Genomic DNA, 26,672 nt, shown 5'->3' with positions numbered 1-26,672 from the left:
TTAGGCTCAAGAAATGTTACTTAAAGTTCTTATACCACTGAATGGAAAGTCCATTCTATTACACAGGATTTCTCTGAATTCCTACTGGTCTCACACTCTAAGGGTCACTCTAGCTCTGACTTAAGTTCTCAAAATTTTAATTCCTATTTTATGTACTTGGAGATTACCCATTCATTTGCCCTCATTTTGGTAGAAATGTGGAACTCATTCCTTCAGTTTTAGAATAGAATTCTCCATTTTTATATTTTAATAAAATAAAAAGTTCATTTTAAACCATTTTCTTAAAACAAAAAACAATATCTTTCCAAAAATATGTTGGTAGTGTTAAATTAGCAGATTGTTCCAACTTCTATCCACTTATTCTCTAACTACTGGGAATCCACTCTCAGAGAACTCTATTAAAATTCTTCCATTTCCAGAATGTTTATGGTCTATATAAAGGGGTAACTTCTCAAGACAAAAGAAAAATCTTTCATCAGAGGGTGCCTTTCTTGACTCAAGAGTAAGAAACTACTGTTTTTTTTTTAAACAAGTTATCCTATTAACAATAATTATAATGATAAATCTGTTCACACTTTTTTCTTACACTTTAAACGAAAATATTCTCCTAGCTTTTTCAATAACATAAGGATTATTGTTTTTCAAACCAGTAACAATTTATTAATTGACAGTATTTTAATATTCCAGAAAAAAGTCTTCTCTTAGAAATCCTTGTGTCATACTGAATTCTTTGTTAAAACTTACATTAATCAGTATCAATAGAAGTTCTAGTGTGGCAAACCAGTTTTTACTTTCTTTTATCATATCTTAGTTTGACTACACACTGAAAAAAGAATTGAAGAATATTGAATACCAATACCTACCTCAAAGTGAGTGTCAGTGCAAAAATCGTGTTCCCATACCCAATAAAAACTGAGACATTTTTATGCTATATATCAACTAGTTATACTTAGTTGGTTATATCTAGTTATCTTAGGTGATTCTAACTAGTTATACTTAGTTGATTATTTAATATGTGAAAGTAATACTATATGCTGATAATACCAATTAAATAGAAACATGGAAAAACTAAATGGTCTATATTAGCAGCATATATCAGTTGAAATTTACTTATGAAACTACCTGCAGGTAGGAAAAGAAACTTTGTCATTCCATACCATTTGAATATTCCATTAAATTAACAAGTCTTAAAGCACTTCTTTACATGTGAGTGGTTTTAGTGAGAAATTCAAATACTGGAAATGTACATTTGTGCTGAAAATGTGATTCCTTATTTTTTCAGTGGTGTTATCTAGTTCATAAAAGTTCACATAAGCATTCTATAGCAGTTTTCATCAATTTCCTTTTAAAGGCAAGAATGTTGTATTTACTAAGTACCTAGGCTTGCTGTTTAAAATAATTTCAAGGTAGGTTTTCCATATTAAGAATATATTTCAATAATTGTAGGACAAATATATCTCCTATTTGTTTTTCAATACTGCTGCTATCTTAGTGCAAAAATTAGATCCAACATTCATTTTGTAGTTGTTTATCTCCCTATGTAAACAAAATCATCACACAAAGATTTGTGGATGGCACTTCTGAGGAAAACATTATGTGTATATTTTGTCATCACAAGAGTTATTTAAAAACCATTTATGGTAGGTTTTCTTTTGTTTTCTCTATAACCTCACAGGAATCTCTGGTTTTCTTATATGCTCATTGTGTTTTCTTCAAGCCCTTCATTCCAAGCTTTGATCTAATGATTTATTCTGGATTTTATACTCAACATCAACCATATATGGAGTTGGTATTACCAATTTATATCAAAATTTCCAAAGATAAATCCATACTGTTTGTTTTGAAATGAACTGATTGGATCATGAGGTCTTTGGAATCAGCAGTAGATTAATCTATTGATGACTGAAAGACTGAGTCTTTCAGTCTGTTGGAAAAAGTAGATCACTGGAGGCATGCCCTGTACTGCTTTCTCTCTCTCTCTCTCTCTCTCTCTTTCTCCCTCCCTCCGTCCCTCCCTCCCTTTCTCCTTCCCTCCCTCACCCCCTTCCTTTCTTTCTCCCTTATTTCTGGCTTCCATAAACTGAGAAAATATCCTACATACTCTTTCACTATAGTGTTCTACCTCATTTTAGGCCCACAGCAACGAAACTGGACAACCATGGACTGAAACCTCTGAAAATATGAGTCAAAATAAACTCTTTTTCCATTAAATTGTTATTCTCAGGTATTTATCACAGTGACACAAAAATAACTGACACAGAAAATTAGTACCAAAAAGTGGGATCATTGCTGTGACTATACCTCATATTTCAGTTAGCTTTTTTTTTTTTTTTGCTGCTGTAACTAAAAGACCTGACAAGAACAATTTTAGAGGAGGAGAAGTTTATTTGGCGGCTCACAGTTTCAGACATCTCAGTCCATGAAGAGTAAAGATTGTGCTCATTATTCTTTAGATGGGAATGAGAGCCCCGCTAGGAATTGTACTAGTGGCTGTTCATATAATATTCTGGCAAAGAACTTGTCTGCATATTGCCCATACCCTGAGATTTATTTGAGACTGCCTTTAATGGTGATTGACTAATTAATCTGGCAAAGGAAATTTTATGGAAGCACAGAATTCAGGCATTGGCTTGTTATTTTTGTTGGTTTTTTTGCCCAGTTTACTGTAAGGGTCATGAGTAAAAAGTGGAATAGAAAAATTGGGAGTGGGGGTGATTTAACAAAAAATGCACAAGAAACATTGTCATCTTGGAAGCAGTGATTAGTGAAGTGATGAGCACATCTAATATGACACCATGAGACATATAATATGTCTACAGAGAGACAACAAAAATCAACATAAGCCCACTCAACTGAGGCTCATATATAAAACTGGGAACTCATTAAAAAGACTGCATTGAGAATAAAGTGCCAGGGCACACTTATTGCAAAGAGATGCCACAGGCCACTGCAGGTGTGATCCAAGTGGTCCCAGCTTCTGCTTCTGCTGTGAGTAGAACTTGACATCATACACAGTGCTGTTTTTGCAGACACAAAGAATGTTAGAGTTATGGGGTCATGGGGACTGTCACCAAGATTTCAAATGAAGATCTATAAGAACAATCAGTGTGTGTCAGAATTATAATCCCTACAGGAATCTCCTCATATGGTGATGCATGAAGCTCTCTAAGTAAAACTCAAGCTGTATTGGAAAACCCAAAAAGTTAGAAATGCCAGAAATGTGGAAAGCCTGCTGAAAAAATATAAAGGCATGGAATAGATTCAGTCCAAAAGAGAATTCATGTGGGTTGCAACCAATAAAGCCATAGGATTGGGGTTCCCCAAACCTTTTGGCATTCACATCTCACAACCACATGCTCTGGATGCTAGATATGGAACTATAGGATTTAATGTTTATTCTGCTAGGTTTCTATTCTGCTTTGATCAATCCTTTCTTTCTGTGTCCCTATTCCTCCCTTTTGGAATGGAAATATTTACTCTGTATCAATTTATATTGGATGTATATAGCTTATTTTTTTACAGGGGTTCACAGCTAAGAGATTCATAGATCTCTGAGATTTTAGACTTGGACTTTTGAGAAATAAGGGAACTGATAAGATCAGGTACTTTTGGATACTGACTAAATGTGCTTTGCATTGAGAGATGGATATGAGTCTTTGGGGGACAGGAGTGAATTGTTATGGTTTGGATCTTGAATTTCCCCCAACATCTCATGTGCTTGAAATTGAGAATTTAGGAAGTTATTGGTTCATGAGGCCTCTGACATTATAGGTGGATTAATCCATTGATGACTGAATTAACTCTTGGGAGGTGGGACCTAGTTAGAGAAAGTAGGTCACTAGGGGCATGCCTTGGTGTTTGAGTCAGCTTTTTTTTCACAGTTGTGACAAAATACCTGAAAAGAAAAATTTTAGAGGAGGAAAAGGTTATTTAGTCTCACAGTTTCAGAGCTCTCAGTTCATAGATAGCCAACTCCATTCCTCAGGGCTTGGGATGAACCACAATATCAAGGCAGAAGAGTGTGGTGGTAAAAAAACAGCAGAAAACATGGCACCAGGAAGCAGAGGAAGAGAGAAAGCCCTGATCAACATGGAATATATATCATACCCTCAGGGATCTACCTCTTCTAGCAACACCCTATCTGTATAAAGTTACTATCCAATTAATACTTGTCAGTGGATTAACACACTGAGTGTGTAAAGACTCTCATAACCCAATCATTTCACCTCTAGGCCTTCTTGCATTGTTGCACACATGAGCTTTTAGAGTATGCCTCACATTGGAAAGTTTTATCTTCTCCCAAGTCTTTCTCTCTTTGCTTCCCAGATTCCATGAACTCATCAAGCAGATCTTCTCTATTGCACCCTTTCACAATGATTTTATACCTCTCTTCAAATAAAAGCAATCAAGATGGCCTACAGTGAATTAAAATCATGAGCCAAAATAAAATTTCCTCTTCTAGTTGTTTTTGTCAGGAATTTGTCATGGTGATTTAAAGTTGAGTAACACATGGGCTCAATTCAATTTTCTATAGTTTTGTTAAGAGTTTTCATTTCTATTTCTTTGTTAGACTATAACAAAACTTTCCTTGTTAAGTCTTTTTTTTTCCCTTGGTTTTGGCATCAAAGTAATGCTGGCCTCATAAAATGACTTTGGAAGTGCCCCCTTCTAGTCTATGTTCTACAAGTAGAAATCAACAAATAAATAGAAATTTTGAAAAAAAAATTGGATATAATCTAAATCACACTGACAGATAAAATAATGTAACGATAGCAAAAAAAAAAAAATGTTTTCTCAAGTGCATATGGCATATTTTTCTTGATACACAACATTTGACCATAAAATGAACTCAATAAATGTTAAAGACTAAAAAACTGAAATACATTCTACTTTCACAATGGAGTAAAATTAGAAATTAACAAGCAAATTTGGGAAATTCACATTCTTTTTTTTTTTGAAAGTAAACAATATACTCTTTAACGACGGATGTTTGAAAGGAAAAAAAAAGAAGTAAATACATTAGAAATTACTTGAAATTACTTAAGATGAATGAAAACAAAGATAGGATATGCCAATAACTTACAAAATGCAGGGAAATCAATTTACAAAGAGAAATATACAACTCTAAATATAACTTGTTTATAAGTAAGAAATATCTCAAATCAACCAACTCTTCTGTATTAAGACAATGGAATAAAGAGCAAACTAGTTTTAAAGAAAGCCAAAGGGAGAAAATAATTATGTGCTGGGTGCAGTGGAGTATCCCTGTAATCTTAGCAGCTTGTGAAACTGAGGCAGGAGAATCAAGAGTTCAAAGATAGCCTCTACAACTCAGTAAAGCCCTAAGCAACTCAGCAAGACCCTGACTCTAAATAAAGTGCAGAAAATGGCTTTGGATATGGCTCAGTAGTTAGATGTCCTGGGTTCAATTCCCGATTCAAAAAAAATCTTTAGGATAGGAAAATGGAGAAAAACAATAAAATAAAGAAATGTTTTTTGAAAGTACTCATAAAATAAATGTATACAGTTTTTGCTGGATTGAAATGAGAAATTTTTTTCTTTGCATTTCAAAAGAAGCATTACTACCAATGTTAAATAAATTAAAGAATTGATAGAGAATACTATGAGCAACAATGTATGAAAACAAAGTATATAAATTAGATGAAATAAATTGCAAATGCCAAAAACATTAAATAAAAATGAGAATGGAGTTGGTTTTCTCTGGAGGTTCTAAATGAAAAACTTCCCAATTCTTCTGTCCTAGCTTCTAATGGTTGCCAATAATCTGTAACAATTCCTGCCTTTTAAATTTATCACTCCATTCTGTGCCTTTATCTCACATTGACGTCTCCATGTTTCTGATGTCCTTCTCACTATTTACATGGGCATGAGATATTGAGTATAGGTCCCACCATAAATTCATTACGATATCATGTTGGGATATTATGTAAATTATATATGCAAATAAATTACTTACAAATAACTTTATATTCTGGAGTTTGAAGTGCACACAATTTTTTAGAACACTATTTAATCCACTTGTGAAGTTAGTAGCTAAATTAAATAAATTCTCACTCAAAAATTCTAAAATAAATTCATTTCAAATTTCTTCTCCTTTCCTTTTCTTTCTCCTTCCCTCTCATTCTCCTTCTGCTACTCCTCTGATCTTCTCTGTATCTTTATGATATCTTATCCCTTTCCTCACCACCTTCTTTCCCTTATTTTGCTCTATCTTCCACATATGAGAAGAACCATTAAACAGTTCATTTTTTCTGAGTCTAGCTTATTTCACTTAGCATGATTTTCTCCATTTTCATCCATTTACCACCATTACTTCATTCTTCTTTATAGCTGAGTAAAACTGTTGACAGGTGTCTGAGTTGATTTCATAATTCGGCTACTGTGAATTGTCCTGCTATAAATAGGGAGGTGGCTATAATGTAATATTATGCTGATTTTGGTTCTTTTGGATAAATACCAAGGAGAGGAATAGCTAGGTCATTTGATTTTTCTAAGTAAACTTTACAATGCTTTTCAAAATAGTTGTACTAATTTGCAGTCCCTCCAACAATATATGAGTGTACCTTTCCCCCCACATCTCTGCCAACATTTTCATTATTTATATACTTGATGACTGCCATTCTGACTGGAATGAGATAAAATCTTTGTGTAGTTTTGATTTTCATTTCCCTGATTGCTAGAGAAGTTGAACATTTTTTCAAATATTTTTTGGTCTTTTGTATTTCTTGTTTTGAGAAATTTCTGTTCAGTTATTTTGCCCATTTATTCATTTTTTGCAATGCATTTTTGGGTTATTTATATATTCTAGATATTAATTCCATATGAAAAGAGTATGTGGCAACATTTTCTCCAATTCTATAGGCTATCTTTGTGCATAAACATTTCAATTTTATGGCATATCCCATATTCATTCTTGATTTTTCCTTCTTGAGCTTCAGGACTCTTGTAGAAGAAGTTGGTTTTAGGTCTCTTATTATTAAGAGTTTTCTTTACTCATGTGCAAAATCTCTCAACGAATGATCCTGAGATAGGAGAAAGGACAGTGTTCTATTTTTCTCAGAACTATACCCCTCTTTCCAAGTCAGGTAGTAGGTTACTACAGCAATTTTTGGTTTTCTTGGCATGCTTCATATATGTTAAAACTTTGATCTTCTAACAAACAAAGTTGATGAGAGCAAGAGTCTTCTGCCATACCTGATGTCTTCTTGGTCAGGGTATCTTTAGAATTTCATCAGTGCAACAATGAGCTAAGGATGATGAGAAAAGTGGGAACGACATCCTGGGGATATAAGGTACTTAACCGGGAGATCCAGGATTAGCATAGATACCTGGAGTGGAGTTTCCACAATGATAACCATGAGGTCAGGAAATTATATCAAAGTTCAAATTCCATATTGTCTCTGTTTTTAATGGCATTTAGTAGAAATTCTTTAATACATATTTGCTCAAAAGCTATATTATTTTAGGGCAATTTCCTGTGCATTTTGATGTGATAGTATTATTGATGTTAATTTTTTAAAAAAATAATTTTTAAATTGTGGTTGCTTTACTGGAAAAAGGGAATCAGATAACTCTCCTTTGCCATTACAGAAAATGTTACCATATATGACATTTTTTTCTTCTTTCCGTGTTTTTTATGTATACCTTATAGTTGTACATGATGAGATTTGTCATTACATATTTGTACTTGCACACAGTATAACCATATAATTTGGCCAATATCACTCACCACTATTTCCCTAAATCTTAGCATAGTGTCTGATGTGTAATATAAACACATTAAAGAGAATACTGAACTCAGCATTGGTGTATTAGTTTCCTATTGTTGCTGAAAAAAAATCCATAGGCTTTAAATAACACAATTTGTTATCTCATAATTCTGGAGGACATAAATTCAAAAATGGTTTTCACACGAATAAAATAAAGGTGTTTGTAGACTTGTATTCCTTTTGAAGATTCTAAAAAAGAACATTTTTCTTTGTCTTTTACATGTTCGGGAGATTGCCTACATTCCCTGGCTCATGGCCCATTTCTCTGTTTTCAAATCCAGAAGGGTAAATCTTACAATAATATTCTCTGTGATACTCCTGTCTCCTTGTTATAAATATTCTTATGATAATATTTGGTGTTCTCATATAAAAAGTCATAACCTCCCCTTTTCAAGATCCTGGGCACAATTCAGGAGCCACTTATCAAAAGAAACAAACTTTATTTTTAGAACACACACACCAAACCACACAGCTCCTCAGGAAAACCTTCAGAGCCCAGCTGCCACCACCGACTTCCCACAAGCCTCTCCACCTCCCCCACTCCTCCTGCTCTTGAGGCTGATTGGCTGGGTCGCATGGGAAGAGCCAAAAAAAGTCCCCCAATGAGCAGCTCTGTGGTCTGAAAGGGCGGGGAAACAGCCCAGTGAGCATCACCGCAGAGGAGCCAATCAGCTAGAAGTTGCTGGGGCCGCTGTGAGCCAATCATCAGCTGGCAGCTGGAAGTTTGCTGGCAGCTGGAAGTTTGCTGGGGCCCCTTCGGCTGTGGCTCTCAACATCTCCCCCTCTCTGTTTAAACAACAAGCATGTGTCTTAGGGACCGTGCCTGCCTTAGGTTGTCCAATAGTACATATGGTTCTTACCCATTATCGGATGAGCTGACCTCAAGGCGTCAGCCTCCTGTCTTAGGTTGGTACCATTGCAATTGGATCTTACCTGTCATTGACTACCGGTCCAGCATATAGCTACACCTGTGAATAGGTCTTTGTACCAGCGGGGTGGTGAGGTTCTTTGCCTCACCTCTGTTGGCCCCCAAATTTTAGCTGAACGACCATGACAAGCAGAAGGGAGGAAGATACATCAAGCCAATTGACGGCTCCTTTTGGAAAAATTGTACCACTGATCACACCATCAACAAAAATACCCCAACACTACCACAAGTCGCTGTACCAACAGATAGTTCACAATGCTTACAAGTGATACATAGTCCAGGCAAGTTCTGCAAGCAGTTCAGTGATGGCTATTGCAGAAGCTGTGGATTGGTTTTATCTTTGTCTTCACCGGCACTGGGATGAAGATAGGAATTCTGGCAATAATGGCTAAAAAAAAAATTATGTAACATTCCAGAAGGCACTAAAAGAAAGCAATTTTCTTAACAATTTACATTATCTTGAACAGAATTATTAAATATAATGAAAAGGAAAGGTGAAAGTAAACAAAAAGATCTGTTAACCTCCTTTTTTGTTCACATATTAAAACAATCCTCAACAGCTGTTTACCCAATTTAAATTAAACCATCTAAATCACGTGAATAAAAAAAAATATTTGGATCCATTTTTCATGAGTGCTCATCATATATGGTATATGGACATACGTACATATAAACATACAACATAAAGCACAAGTGTGCACACAACACATAATAGTAAAGGCCTTATAACTTTTTACAGGTGAATTCTACATTGCAATGTTTAAAAACTCTATAGTCAAAAAATAGAACTGATCAGCAAAACATTAACCTACCTCTGTATGAGCTCAAAAAACAAAATAGCACTTCATGATGTGGGAAAGGGTAATAATAAAATAGATATTGAAAAAAGCATCCTGGTTCTGTCGCAGATGTAAGGATAGCCAAACTGGAGTTTTGGATATCAGTTGTTATGGATTTGAGCCAAATCATCTTCTTTTTGGTCTGTAGAAATCGCTTTAGTTAATCTTTCTGGAATCCAAATTGGCTGCTGTTCTCCCTGTGGAAACACATAAACAGACCACCAACTCCAGACAATCACTGGGTCAGGACCTTAGTTAATCTCTCTGGAATCAAAATTGGCTGCTGTTCTCCCTGTGGAAACACACAAACAGACCCCCGACTCCAGAAAATTACTGGGTCAGGACCTTTCCATTGTCCTGTTAGAATATCCGTCCAAAGTACTTTGGGCTTATGTACATTTTTTGGACACATATGCCTTTCCGCAGCACTAAGTCCTGATGAATCCAAATTTAAAAAGTTTAAATTACAAAATGTTATTTTAAGTTTATCTTGGGGGAATATATACCCCTTCCCAATTCCTTCTTTTTGCTTTAATAAGTACATTTTAATAGTTTGATGAGCTCTTTCAACTATGCCTTGTCCCTGTGGATTGTATGGGATTCCTGTTGTATGAGTAATGCCAAATGATGAGCAAAATTGTTTAAAACAGGTAGAAGTATAACCAGGGGCATTATCTGTTTTTAACTGTTTTGGAATGCCCACAGTGGCAAAATTTTGTAAGCAATGAGCTATATTATCTTTAGTTTTTTCTCCGGCATGAAGGGAGCCCATCAAAAATCCAGAAGAAGTATCAAGTGTAACATGCAAATATTTTAATTTTCCAAATTCTGGCAAGTGTGTGATGTCCATCTGCCAAATATGGTTAGGTATCAGTCCTCTAGGATTGATTCCAAGATTAACTTGTGGTAAAAAGGTCACACAATTTTGACATTGTTTTATTATTTGTCTAGCTTGTTCTTTAGTTATTTTAAAACGCTTTTGTAAAGTATTAGCATTGACTTGGAACTTTTTATGAAAATTTGTAGCTTCTTCTAGTGTAGAGAAAATATGTATGTCATGTGTAGTTTTATCTGCTAAATCATTGCCCAAACTAACGGCTCCAGGCAATCCTGTATTTGCCCTGATATGTCCTATAAAGAACGGATCTTTTCTGTCCCAGATTAGACTTTGTATAGTGGAAAGCAAAGAGAAAACAGTAGAGGAAGGACAAATCTTACCAGCATCTTCAAGGGATACTATAGCATTAACTATATACTGACTATCAGAAAATAAATTAAATATAGAATCTTTAAACATCACAAAAGCTTGTAATACTGCATTAAGCTCTACCTTTTGAGCTGATTGTTTGGTTACTAAAAATGTAAAAGTTTGATCAGGTGTAACTACTTCTGCTGCACCATTATTTGACCCATCAGTGAATATATTTGGAGCATTCATGATAGGTGTTTTTCTTGTCATTGTTTGAAAAATTACAGGATGCAATGACCAAAAAGACAATAAAGGATTAGATGGTAAGTGGTTATCAAATGAAACATTAGATTTGCACATGATTATTTCCCAAGTATTTAACTCATTAGCTAACTCATCAATTTGATTCATAGTATATGGAGTAATAATTTTATTGGGAGAAATTCCAAACACTCCCTTTGCTGCTTTTATTCCTTTGAGTATTGATTGTCCTACAGGCTCAGGATACCTAGTAAGAATAGTGTTAGGAGAATAAGATAAATGTATCCATAATAATGGACCTTCTTGCCAAAATACTCCTGTAGGAATATTTTTTATTGGTAGTACAATAAATAATAAAGGCAAACTTATATCAGTTCTATCCAAATGCATATTTTCCATATATGTTTCAATGATTTTTAATGCCTTTCTTGCTTCAGGTGTTAACATGCGGGGTGAATTTGGATCTGATGGACCTTTTAGGATATCAAATAAAGGTCCCAACTCTCCTGTTGGTATGCCTAGATAAGGCCTTATCCAATTTATGTCTCCCAATAACTTTTTAAAGTTGTTAAGTGATTTGAGTTGATCTACTTGTATTTGAATTTTTTGTGGAATCTTAAAATGGCTACCCATCCTCTTGCCCTGCCCTCAGGGGCGAGCAGTGTACCTTATCACTTACCCTAAGTCTTTCCCCGTACGGGCCACCAAATGCCGCAGTCTGGCTGGGCACAATTCAGGAGCCACTTGTCAAAAAAAACGAACTTTATTTTTAGAACCACACACCACACCACACAGCTCCTCAGGAAAAAGCCTCAGAGCCCAACTGCCACCACTGGCTTCTCCCAAGCTTCTCAACCTCCCCCAATCCTCCTGCTCTTGAGGCTGATTGGCTGGGTCGTGTGGGCGGAGCCAAAAAAGTCCCCCAATGAGCAGCTCCGTAGTCTGAAAGGGCAGGGAAACAGCCCAATGAGCATCACCACAGAGGAGCCAATCAGCTAGAAGTTGCTGGGGCCGCTGTGAGCCAATCATCAGCTGGCAGCTGGAAGTTTGCTGGCAGCTGGAAGTTTGCTGGGGCCCCTTCGGCTGTGGCTCTCAACATGAGATATTTTATAAAATAGTAAATTTGGCACACAATTCAAATAGGAACAATAAATGAAGCCCTAAGATTTGTTGTCATTATCATTTTTCTTATAATCTCACAGAAACTTTAGCAACTTGTGTTTGGTAGGGCCCAGGAATAAATTCTCTACATCTTGACCCTTAAGGTAACTTGCAAAGCCAACTCCCAAGGAGAAGCAGAGATGGAAACAGATGTTGTTTAAAATTTGCTTTACAATTCTGACCTTTCTCTGTATTAAATCACTGTCAAGGTTCACATTTTTTTAGGGAAATAAAGCATTTTTTTAAGTAAACTAAACACTAAAGGTTATTTTCTCCACGGACTTTATATTCTGTGATGCACTGGGAAAAACCATCTGGTGTTCTCTGTGAATCCAAAGTTGAAAAACTGCATTGGCTCATAATACCCTTTATCTGTCTTCATTTTTTGAACTTTTTCAGTGATATTATTCAATATCTCCTTCTGGACTCCTATTATTCTCTGCCTCATTAACTGCTAATGAGTTGAGAAACAATACAACATGTCTTTCTTCTTATTATACTTGTTCCTTGTATTTACAAAGGAATTAAGAAAAAAAAAACCTATATTTTGTTATGATCTTTCAACCTGGTGCTACTACCATGTACATTGTGTTATTGTTAATCTTTCCTGAATAAATAAATATACTCAATTGATATTGAAAAACAACTTGTAACAATTTAGTCCTATGAAAATTGATAAGAACAACAAATTCAAGGCTCCACTATCTGTTCTTATTTGACCTGTGAGAAAAATGTATTACTTTATAATTTTCCCATTTTACCAGACTGTCATATGAAACATGGCATTTAATCATGTGACAAGCATCATCCTTTTAAGATGTTGTTGACTATGGTAAGATTATCTTATTATTTTTATTTACAATTTTACCCAAACAAATCAAATTATTCTATACTTGCCTCTAAAATATTTTAAATTGTTGTCAATGTAAGACAAAATTTTCATATAATTAAAAATAAAAATAAATCTCTTAATATGATTGTAATAATTCCCAAACTTAATCTAACTTAATTGTACTTGATGTATTTTTCTATGATATTGCTTGTTTTACAACAAACCAACCCTGAAACAAACAAACAAAAAATTATATAACAATTCTGTACTCGTGATTGAAACCTCTGTCTCTGGTTTCTTGGCTCCTATTATTATTTAATAACTTGTTTCTGGGTGTTTCATATGATATATATATATATATATATATATATATATATATATATATATATATATATATATATATATAATTTGTTGCCTCTCTCATAATTAACTTGCTGATCCAACCTAAAATAGAAGTTTTTACCCCTGTTAAGGGATAGGAATACTGAATTTGACACAGTGATTACATTTTACCAAATATGGCTTATAAATTATTTTAGCTTTAAACTTGAGAAAACATTGAAATATGTCATTTTTTAATGTTAAACACCACCAGATTTAACTTTTGGAAAAGGTTATTTTAGACCTGGAAATCTCATTATATGTGTGGTTTGCATTTTTTTTTTTATGGAGAAAATAATTTTATTCTAATAAACTCAAAGAACATCAGTATAGCTGGATTATATAATACCAAAAGTGTTATACAGATTTAATGTAATTCCATTTAAAACCCCAACAACATTCCTCACAGAAACAGAAAAGGTAATCATGAAATTCATTTGGAAAAAAAAAAAGGCCCAGAGTAGTCAAAGCAACCCATAGCAAGAATAGTGAATCAGGAGGCATCATATTACCAGACCTTAAACTCTACTACAGATCTATAGTAACTATAGTAACATGGTGTTGACACCAAAATAGACTGGTAGACCAATGTTACAGAATAGAGGACACAGAGTCAAACCCACATAAATACAGTTATGTCATACTAGACAAAGGCACCAAAAAACATACTTTGGCAAAAAGTAGCCTTTACTACATCATTTACTACAAATGGTGCCAGGAAAATTGAAAATCTACATGCAACAAAATGAAATTACCCTAGGTACATGTATGAAGACACAAATGGTGTTACTACTTTGTGTAGAGCCAGAGAAATAAAAAGTTTTGCTCCATTTGTGTTCTATTTATTGAAATAAATAAATAAATAAATAAATAAATAAATAAATTTTTTTAAAAAACTAAATAAATATTCAATTTAACCAATAAATGGGCTAAGGAACTGAGCAGACACTTCTCAGAAGAAGCTATATAATCAATCAACAAATATATGAAAAATTTTCAATTTCTCTAGTAATTAGAGAAATGCAAATCAAAAACACTCTAACATTTCATCTCACTCCACTTAGAATGGCAAGTATCAACAATACAAGCAATATACGTATTGGCAAGGATGAGGGGAAAAAGGTATACTTATACATTGCTGGTGGCACTGCAAATTGGTGAAACCACTATGGAAAGCAGTATAGAGATTCCTTAGAAAACTATTCCACTCCTCATTCTATACACAAAGGACTTAAAAGCAGCATACTCTACTGATGCAGCCACATCAATGTTCATAGCAGCTCAATTCACAATAGCTAAACTGTGGAACCAACCTAGATCCCCTTCAACAGACGAATGGATAAAGAAACGGTGGTGTATATACACAATGAAATATTACTCAGTATTAAAAGAGAATAAAATTATGGTACATACAGATAAATGGAAGTAGTTGGAGAATATCATGCTAAGCGAAGTAAGCCAATCCCAAGAAACCAAAGCCCAAATGTTCTTTCTGATAAAGGGATGCTGATCCATTATAGGGGTCAGTTTGGGGAGAATATAGGAACTTTGGGCAAACAGGTAGGTAGAGGAAGGGAGAGGGCACAGGGGCAGGAAAGATGATGGAATGAGAAGAACATCATTATCCTAGGTTCATGTATGAAGCACATATCATGGAACACTACATTGTGTACAATTGGAGAAATGAAAAGTTGTGCTACATTTGTGTAAAATGAATTGAAATGCATTCTGCTGTCATGCATAACTAATTAGAATAAAAATAAATACATATATAAATAAATAAATAGACTGGCCAAAAAATATAGCTAGCTTAAGGAGGCCACGCAAACCTTTGCCCCGCCCCAAATTCTGTACCAACTCTTTGAATTTCCAACAGTTACAACACACTCTTTTGCTACCACTCAGAAATATTGAAGTTATTAAGTGAGGTTTCACATTGCAGTTTTATATTTCATACTTTCACTATGAATTACATTTTTTATGCTAAAGTTACTTAGTCATCAAAGCCTATTTTCCACTTTTTCAATTTGAACTTCTTGTTTAAACTAATCTGTTAGCAATTCTGCACTGTTTCAGCACCTCATTGAAACTTTCACAAAGCTTAACATTTCCTGAGTTCTGGGAACACTGAAAAAATTGTTTGATTTCATAAAAGCAAGGGCCACCAAGCTGTTGCTGCTATGCTGGATGGATTCCCTGGTAAGTGATATTAGGCTCCCGGTAAGTGATATTAGGCTTTGAGAGCTCTACAAAACTTCCTTCATTGAAGCCCCCAGTGAGGGCATGGCCCAGCCTTTGCCCCACAGCAGACCCCACAGCCGAACCAGCCTCAGTGGTCACCATCTGGGTCATCACACCTGGCTGCCCAGGTGCCAAAGCAAGTGAGCCAACTGTAGATGGCTGGGCTGCAGCTGGTGGCTGAGCTTCTGGTGCCAACCTGGATGCAGCTCTTATCTGAGAGGCTTGGCTATTTGGTTGGTTTACATACTAGGTGCATTTCCAACTTGCACGGGACGTGCTAATTTCTTGGCTGCTCAGGTCCAGAATGCAAAAGTCACACTATGTGTTTAAGTGAGGCTATTGTGTCTTAAATATTAGACAAACAATGCAAATGATAAAAAAGAAATAAATAGATTTTTAAAATTTACTACATCGAAAAATGTCTCTAGCTGGATAGTATTATTCTATTTGTGTATTTGTGCTTTAAGTTAAAATAAAAAGGCACTAAATAAAAATGGTGTGGAGATATTATTAATTTGTGTTTATTCACATCAATATTAATATAAGCACACATTAATTTTATAAATTTGAAAATAATGAAAAATGAAAACTAGGAACAAATGGAGTATAGTAAGATTATTAATTTGTGAAAATTTTTAGATCAGGAAATCAACTTCTGATTTAATATATGACTATTATGCCTTTATTTCCTGGTTTTTCATTTGCTTTTATATCATATCTAATATTTTTATTTGATTACTTTTAATATTGTTGTGTCTATAAATTCAAATTCTATATATAGATGGGGAGAAATTGTGCCAATTATTCTTTCATTTTAAAATCGCTACACAGGAAGCAAATAGAGCAAAGGGAGGCATACACACAAATTATGAAATCATTATGATGTTGCTAGCTATATTTTACATTCAAATAAAGCTTTATATTTGCCACAATGTACTATGACATACTCTAATTCTCACAAAAACTAATTTATATATACATATATAGTTAGTTTCCCCTTATGTAAACACCAGGAGGATAGGGATATTACCTGTTCTTGTTTTGTTTTGTCACTGATCAATCCACAGTTTGGAGAATAATGCCCAGTTGCATAGTAATTGACCAAGTATATATTCATTGAATAAATTACAGAAACATCAAATTAATTTTGCATATAATTCTCTGATGCAGAAAGGTAGAAATAATATAAATTATTGTTCTCATTTTATGGAAAAATAAAATGCTAGTATCCAGATACTAAATATGCTTCCTTTGATGGAAAAAAAAAAAAAAAACAGTTAATAGTGTCAGTGGGATTAAACAAAACTCCAGATAGTTTTTAATCATGTAATTTTGCTGCATACAATTTCAAACCATCTTTAACTTTTCACATGCTATTAAAGCTTTTTACCACTTAACCATATTCCAAGTCTGTCAATATAAATTGAAAATAATATAAAATGATATGATTTGACCTAATGTGTATGAAGGTGATATGCATGTCTCATCCAATGAATAAATAACTACTTTGTTACAGGTATTTGATTACAATTTTAATACATTTTACTAATTTTCATTTCATCTTCAAAATGATTGTCCAAGAGTGGTACAAAAAATCAATTTTATAGTTAAGAAAAAATTATAAGAATGCTATATAATTTTTTCTCAAAATTGTATAAAATTCATATATACTGTTGGTAGGAGTTTTAATTGGTACAATGACTTTGGAAAACTTTGACATTTTTAACTAAATTTGAACATTCAAATACACCATACAATAATATTTTTATTTCTATAGAATTGCATGCATATATATATATATATATATATATATATATGCAAAACAAAATAAGTTTCAGAGCAGTATTTTTTATAACTGATGCTATAGACCTAAGGACTCCCCCATATATATATATATATATATATATATATATATACACACACCTAATCCATAAGATAATTGTATTAAAAGCTCTGGTGTTTTCAAGGTGATTAAGTCATGCAAATAAAGTCATAATGAATACTATTAGTGATCTTACAAAAGACTTTATAGAGAACTCCTTTAACCCATCTGCTCTGTGAAAACAGTGAAAAGATGGCTGTTTTTACCAAATCTTCCAGTGTCTTGATTTTGGACTTCCTAACCAATAGAACTGTGAGAAGTTAATTTCTATTTTTGATAATTAAACTAATCTATGCTATTCTGCTATAGCAGCCCATATGGACTAAGACATTAGCTATAACTTTGGAATGCAAGACTTTTATATGAATGATTGAATAAATTCCATAGATTTCACACAACAAAATATTTCATAGTATTGTAGTATAGGAAAAATCATAAATCTCTAAAATATAATACTAAGGAATAAAGGCTGCTTGTTAGCTTCTCATCATTGTGACAAAATACCCAAGAAAACCAACTTGAAAGATGAAAGATTCATTTTGGCTCATTTTTAGAGGTTTCAGTCCATGGTCAACTGGCTCAGTTATTTTTGTGCCTACTGTGAAGCAGATCATTCTGGTAGAAGAGCATGCTGGCAGAGCAAATCTGCTTACCTAATGAGAGAGAGAGAGAGAGAGAGAGAGAGAGAGAGAGAGAGAGAGAGAAGGGCTGGGACAAGAAATACTTTTCTAGGGCATGCATCCAGTGACTACTTCCCTTAACTAGACTCCAAGTCCTACAGTTTTCACTACCTCTCTATAATGCTGTCAGCTACCAACCCAGGAGCTTATTGATGTGGTTAGAGCTCTATGATCTGATCACTTCCCAAGAGTCCCTACTCTGAACTTTACTGCATATGGACCAAGTTTTCAACACATGAGACTTTTTGGGATATTTCAGATGTAACCCATAACAAAGAAACAAAATAATTCATTCTGCATGAGTCAATTTATATAAAGTTTAACATTAACAGTTTATATATAGTGTCATAATTGCCAAATTAAAGGTACTATCCTCATCCAAGAAGATTTCTGAAATCAAAGATGATATTTTAAGTTTTTTTAACTTACTTAAACGGTATTTTGTACTATATAACTTCAGCATTTAATGTTTTATGTCTGTCTTCCTCTCCTCTGCATCAATATGTTCACGTTTGGGAATGGTAACAAGTTGTTAATTTAACTGAAAAAGGAATATATGGTTATTTCAAAATTTTACTGAATAAACAGGTTGCCAGTAACATCCTCCTACATTTTTGTTAATAAACTGTAAAATTACAGAATAACATTAGCTTTACAGAAAAACTGTGAAATCACTAACGTTTCCATATTCCCCACATATAGGTTTCCTTATTATCAATACCTTATATAAAAGTGTTATGCTGTCTCAATTAATAAATTTAATATACCAGTATTATATTCCATGTTTCATTTATATTTCCTTAGTTTTTACCTAGAGTTCTGTCTACTTATAGTATTTAATCAGGGATACTCCATTACACTTAGTCATCATGTCTCTTTCATTATCACAGGCTGCTTTTTGCTGTGATAGTTTCTCAGACTTTTCATATTGTTGATTACCTTGGTAGATTTAAGGTATTCCTGGTCAAATGTTTTCTAGAATGTTACACAAATGGATATGTGTGGGGTTATTATTAGAGTTAAACTTAATTTATGAGTTCTGAGAAGAGACATATGAAAGATCATATCACTCAATCACAATTCTTTTCCCATCATATTAGCAGTATGCCTTACTACTATTGATGAGAACTTGGTCATCTGACTGAAGTATTGTCTTTCCGGTTTGTCTACTTGTAAATTCATCCCTTTTCCCTTTTCTGTGCTGTATATATTCTGAAAAGAGGTCACATAAACATTAACATTTAAGGATTTGAGTTAAGCTTAACTTACTTCACATAAAATATTGAGATTGTTCTCCACAAGAGTATTCTGCTGTATTTAATTTTGTTCAACTAGTTATTTGTATATTGATATGAACTCATGGAAATATTTCTATTCTTCAAATAAGTATGTTCCTTTTTAAAACAAGATATTTGTAATAAAAGTCTCAAATTGGATGATTTTGGCACAGGAAGTTCATTGCAGTGAATGAATTCTGACTTATAGAAAGGATATTTTCTTACATAGAGTTAGTCTTCTCTCAAAATCTGCTTCTAAGATTGATTCTTCTGAATGTCATTATCTTCTCCCAAAAATGTTTATGTTATTGAGAAATCACTGTTTTCACAGTACTTTTGGTAATTATGATGGCTCTGATTATGGTGCATTATAGGGCAAGGTGAAAAATAAAAAGGTGATATGTTCCAAAGGTCTAGGTTCTGTGAGATAACCACTTTTATGTCTTAACTAGTGGTATATAGGTGTTCATCAATAAACACCTTGATCTTTTCCCATTATCTGGACTCTGACATGTTGTGCTATCACTCACATGTCTATTAATCATTATTTTGGCTTTGAGAGGATGCTTAGAAAACTCAGTAATTTAGAACTGGACTACATAAACATAAATACTTGCCTTGTCACATTGAATTATTTATTTTACCTTTCACAGACTTAATGATAAAAAATAAATAAAACAAAAGAAAAAAAGCTGAAAAGTAATAATTTCTACCTGAAAGGATGATTGAACAAATACATAAATCCTATGATAGTTTTGGAAACATGTAAAGTGCTGAATAAATCACAGAACTCATTAATATTGTTATCCTCATAATCATCATCAAAATATTAACTGTGCAACTTGGCACAATTTAGTCTTATGTGTCTCTATTATGTCATCTACAAAGAAAACTTCTAGTACCCAACTCAGAAGATTGTTGTATAAATTAAATGAAATGATATGTGTCAATTATTTATCACTTACTTGATTTCACAGATAAAAGCTCTCTAAATATTATGAGTAGTGATAGTAGAGATAACAGTTATCACACAAGGATATGGATTGATTTATTTAAAAAAACAATAAAAGTCATTGTCAGAGAGAGTGTGAAAAAAGTAGTGACCTCAAGCTAGGTGGTTGTTTATTATTCAACAAGAGGGAACTTTGATGAGGGAAGACATTGGTGATGTTTTGCACTGAGATTCATGGAATAAGAAACAGTGGGATGTAGAAGAGGTAACTGGGAGAACTATTCAGAATTAGGAGAGAGACTTATCAAAGTTGTGAAGCTGATTTCAGTCCTTAGGAACATGGTAGAATTTACTTTACCAAAACACAATGAACTTGGTATTTCTCTGCCCATTTTTTCAATCATCTATCATCATTGTTCCTTACCTAGATTGACTAACAGAAGCAGAAATTATACGGTCTAATAAGCGTCAACAAATTTGATTAAATTGGATAGAACTCTGGTCCAATATTTTCCTAGATCTGAATCCTTAGTATTCCATTTACTATCTTTAAGACTTCAGAAATGTCCCTTACTTTCTTTTTAGGTCCAGTTTCCTAATTTTTTCATATGGACACAAACTTTTAAGGATCAAATAAGAGGTTCATGAAGTCCCAAGTAACTTTCACCTAATTTATGCCTATTAAATATGCCTCTAAAATATTATATGTACAGAAAACTAATTAGAACATTGAAACTCAAAGAAGGCCTGGAAATGCTTGTTTTGAAAGAAAAAAACTCTCTGCAAATTCGTCATTAGCCGTTCATAAAACTGATACAAATTCTATCCTATTGATCATTATATTACACAATGTAGCTCCATTTTCAGACAATGTTTGATAGTATCAAGCATATGTGTAATTATATTTTGAATCACAAATGAACTGATTGGCTTGTTTCATTCAATGTGGATTTTCTTTCTGGATAGGGAATATTTAAAAATCAAATAGGCCAAACAATATCATTGTTTATTTTTGTGAAAGACAGTAAATAACTATATAAAATATTATTATCATTCTCCTAAGGGAGGATGTTCTGGTTATACTACTAGGATTATTTCCTTAATTTTTGATGTCTTTTAATTGATTTAATTATTGATAAATCCTACTTTGCATCCTATTACATGCATACAGCTTCACTTCTCAAAAGTGTTCTTTCCTAAAAATGAAAATTATTGAATATTAAAGTAGATATTTCAAACATATACAGAACTTTATAAGCTTAAGAGAACAATTTACTTTCTTCTTTTTCTGATTGTGTTTATTTCAGTGGTTCTCAAAATGTGGTCAATGAGCATTATCAGAAACAAAAGGGAATTGTCAGAAATGTAAATCTTCATTCTTCATCTCAGATTTGCTAAATCAGAATTATTTGCCATTGTAGAAGGGAGATTGGATTTAACACACTTAGTAAAGGATTCCAATGCATATTAAAAAAATTGAGAATGTGTGGCTCAGAGTATGTATTAGAGAGAACAAATGATTCCTTAAGAAGTAAAATAAGCATTTCACCAAGAGGGAAATGGCATGTGGTGAGGTAGTTATCAAAAACATCTTTTGCAATGTTTTTCACATTATAAAGGCAATTGAAGGATCTTCATAGCATTGGTTTAGGAGTATATGTTCTAAAGGGATTTGGATTTAGATTAGTCAGTTCCTGTGAAAATAATGACCCCAAGTAATGGGACAATTTATAACTTTGCAACTTAAAAAAAAATATTTGAGAGATCCATTGTCCCTCTGAATTTAACAGGCTATCTGGAAACTATCAAGGAGATAAAAGTTCTATTGAATTCTTTTTTCAAGAATGCAGCATTGGATAATCTGAAAAGTGAAACGTGTTCAGTAATGTCTTCCAACTACAAAGGAGACAGATACTTGATGAGACCATTTATTGTAGCCTTAGAATATGTAGAAACAGCTGTCCTTTCTTCTTTTCTTCCTTTCTTTCTTCTTATTTTCATGGATATACTTGGGGGGAGGAAGATGAGTTAAATATTAGTTTTTTAGTCATATTCACTTATAATTTGGGGAAGGAGGAAACCACACACTGAACAGAGCCACAATGAGGGTTTCAATGGGGAGCAGAGTGAAATAAAGGGCTGTAGGAGGCAGTATTTTTATTAAAAGAAAATGAGGTGCTTCTTGGTTTCTGTGGATATAATTGGGGTGGCTAGAAGAATTACATCAGTATCACTGGGCAGATATTAAAGTGTTGATAGTGTGAAACTCCTTGAAGAGGATCAAGGGAGTTTCTCTTTCACTTTCTAGTGGCTTCCTATATTCCTTTACCAGTGGCCACATCACCCTAATATCTATATCCAGAATGCCTTCAACCTTCCATGTGTATGATGAAAAATTTATCTGATTCTCTCTTATAAGGACACATAATTTAGTTAAAAGCCAAACTGGAAATCTAGGATAATCTCCCCAGGACAAAATCCTTATTTATTTATTGTTATAGTGCTGGGAATCAAATTCAAGGCCTCACGCACAGTAGGTAAGTGCTCAACTACTGAACTATGTCCCCTGCCCAAGATCCTTAATCACATCTACAAAGACCCTTTTTTTCTTGTAAAGTAGCATTTATTGTCAGGAATTAAAACTTGATATGTTTTGGTAGCCTTTATTCAAGCTACTAGAACACAGTTGGTTCATTTTTTATTGGTGTACATTAAGAACACAGAGCAATGTGTTTCATTGTGGCATATTTCTAATATGCTTATAACATAAACTGATAATTTTCACTGTATTTAAAACATTTTTGAAAGTTTATTTTGACAATTTCGAAATTTAATGCACATATTTGATGTGATTATTGATATGTTCAGATTTAGATACAGAATTCTATTTTGTGTTTTCTAATTTTTCCTTTTGTTTCTTGTTCCACTATTTCCTTTTCTTGTGCAATTCTAGATTACTTAAATATGTTCTTAATGCATTTTAATTTATGTTCTGTAATTTTGACAAAAGTATATTATATAAAATTAAGTGGTTGCTATATGTTTGTTTGGGCCATAATCCCCTTAAAAAATCAATTGCAAATGTTGTAATCCAAGATGTTACAAACCCCCAAAGGGCAGAATCTCTAAAGTCTAAAATCTTGAAAGATGAATATCTTTAAAATATGTATAGAAAATAATAATATACTCATTAATATATACTTATTTAAAATTTAAAAAGATGATTTAAGAAATGTAAACATGAAAGAACACTTCATAATTAATTTTACACAAAAAATAAGTAATAATAACATACATATTTTTTTTTCCAATCTATCCACTCATGTCCTAACAATGGTCAAACAGGTATAATAATAGTTATGAGCAGATGAACAAATTGGTTAAAAGGCTAAATGCATGAATACAGAGTCACTATATTTGGTAATGTAGTGCACCTAGCTTTATAGATGCATTGATCTGAAATACTTTGAAGGACAATATAAGTCACATAGGCAGGTACTCAAAAAACTGAGATCCTGAGTAATTTCCTTTTCCAAATGCAAATGTACAAAATAGATGTCTCTTCTTGTACTGAGGAAGTTTCACCATTTTTACATACATGTAGAACTTTACAAATGAGTGTAATGCTGTAACAGCACACTTTCATGGAGTCAGATTTGGAAAAAAAACATTAAAATCCATTAGAATTCTCTAAGAGTGTTTAAACAAGTTATGCCTTCACAATGGAAACAGAAGAAAAAATGTATATTGTATAACAAATTGTGAAAAATAATGCTGAAATTTTAAAAATATGGGGGAAATACTAAAATTAAAAATTATAAAGAAATTTTGATGCATGAAAAAGTGTACAATAGTTAGAGATTATGTGCAATTGCACAAAAGTAGTCTATAAGAACTATCTGACATTCAGAAATATTATATTTTGAAGTTTTGCACTGAAATGAATAGCTGATTTCTTTTTTTAGGGCCTGGCTCTACTCAGGGAATGCATTCAGATTCATTTTCTACATAGCTCAGCTCTTGTTGAAATTCTGTTATTTGATATACACCTATATGGATATTAACTATTAAATTTGTCCACCTTCTGTGCCACACTTCTGTGTTTTTTTGGATATGTGGAAATCCATTCTCTGTGCATTCAAAAACAGGAAACAGATTTTGGAAAAACATACTGATGATCAAATGGCAACACTGTTATGTAATTGTCTTTTTATAATACCACTTACAAAATGATTTTTTAACCAGTCAAAAACTTTGCATGCTTCTTCAGGCACATGTAGCTTTAATGTAAAGTTCTTAGAATTTTATTACCTGGAAGGAATGCCAATGGAGACAAATAGTGCAGTTTTAAACACAAGTTTTTAGGAATTGTGGATTTTGGGTTTCAGCTTTCAGGATTTCATTGTTCAAGATTTGAATCAATTGTGATTATGACTTATGGAAGTTTAAAACTTTAAAGACTTTAAAAGGAAACATAATTTTCCTCTTGCTGATAACCATTAACTTTTTTAAAAGTGCTTAAATAGATGTTATATGAACATTGGTTTTATCATATTTGTTGAAAATTATCAAATGATATAAAATATACAGTATAATTAAAATAATATTAAATTTATAACGTGTTTCATAAGCTCTATTGTCTTGCAAAATCAATTAACTAATGAATGCTTTTCTAACATTCTTATTATCTTAAGACTTACATAAAGGTAAAACTCACCACAGAGGAAATCATAATGAATACACTATTATTAAAATGTTAAAAATGTCTTTCAAACAGTTCTTTACTCAGATAAAAATATTGTAAATTAAGGTTTGTGAGACATGTATCCTCATGTAAAATGCTAATTGTTTACTCAGTAAAGTGAGTAGCAAGTACTAACTTTTATAATTTAGTAAATATTATGTATGCTATATTGCTTACTAGATGGTAATAGATATAGACACACACACACACACACACACACACATATATATATATATGTGTGTGTGTGTGTGTGTGTTGTGATTGTGTAATTCAATATTTTCTAGAGGCTATTTTTTTCTCTATTTAACTAAAAGTGAATTTTAAAGCAATGAGTTTCATGAATATCAGAGACAAATAACTATTTAAAAATTGTTTATTTATTTCAAATTTGAGAATTTTAGATGCTTTTATTATGTAATATAGTCACATGAATATCAAAAAACTAAAGGTGTTAATTTCATTTCATTTCTCTATTATACTGTTAAGTCACTATTTCAAAATCCCAAATAAAACTCTGGGTCTTTTTGAAGAAAAGACAAAGGATTTATTCTGGCCAGGGCTGAGGCAGCAGAAACCAGACAGTTCTGCAGTCCCAGACACGGAATGCAGGTAGAGGGGCTATTTAAACAGAAAAACCACAAAGGAGGGGCCGGGAGAGGCAAGTAGAGACATAAGTATATTCTTAGAAATTTGAACCTCCTGTACCTACTCAGGAAGTAAGCTAGCACAAGCTTCATAGTTTAAAGACATTGTGGTCAAGATGCAAGTGAGTAAGAGTGTCATCTTCTGTGTGAGTGGGGAGTCAACACTATTTGCAGGGTGAGATGTCTGAGCAGAATGGAGTTAGCCTGCCTTAACTTTCAAATTTGCCCATAACATATCTCCCTTTTCTAGAAACAATCCAATCCTTGATTATTTATCTATGTTAGATACAGGGCAGTAATTTGTAATTTATACTTTGGACATTGTTAGTTGAGAGATGAGTTCCCTCTGGTCCCCTTTGGAGAGAAATCAGGGATAACATATGTACAATAATACAAACAGTTGGGTTGTAAGTAGGGCAAATGCAGAGAGATAACCTAATGTCACATGTAAACCAAGTCCCATTAGGAGCAAAATAACACACAGTGGAGTTTCCTCTTTAGCTGAGTGTCAGTCATGCCTTTTAAAACTGATGCAGACATTATCTCCTAGCTGGAATAGGTGTTGGAAACCAGTGAACCTCCTTGGTTGGTTCTTGCGAAAGAATCTATAAGCCTTTTCTTGTATCTGCTTGAGAGAGCTTAAGGTAGTTAAGAAGAGACTGGTAGCTGATTTCAGCCAAATGAATATCAGACACACAGGGGAGCAAAGGAGGTGGTCTCACATATATGATCTCAAAGGAATAAATATTTCACTTGTAAGGAGTACACTGGGCCTGCAAAAGAGCAACAGACAAAAACATTGGTCACCCAGCACCGGTCTCTAATATAAATCTACAGAGAGTTCTCTTCAGGGTCTGGCTCATTTTCTCAA

At 33.3% G+C, this 26,672-nt stretch overlaps 1 pseudogene; it reads right to left on the bottom strand.

Moving 5' to 3' along the window:
• Positions 1–15,374: 15,374 nt before the first annotated feature.
• Positions 15,375–26,672, bottom strand: part of LOC114091653 (coiled-coil-helix-coiled-coil-helix domain-containing protein 2-like) — an 85,999-nt pseudogene continuing 74,701 nt past the window's right edge.

The sequence above is a fragment of the Marmota flaviventris genome, chromosome X (genome assembly GCF_047511675.1).
Source record: "Marmota flaviventris isolate mMarFla1 chromosome X, mMarFla1.hap1, whole genome shotgun sequence".
NCBI classification, from domain to species: Eukaryota; Metazoa; Chordata; class Mammalia; order Rodentia; family Sciuridae; genus Marmota; species Marmota flaviventris.
The sequence above is the reverse complement of the archived record's forward strand: the minus strand, read 5'-3'. Positions and strand labels throughout refer to the sequence as shown.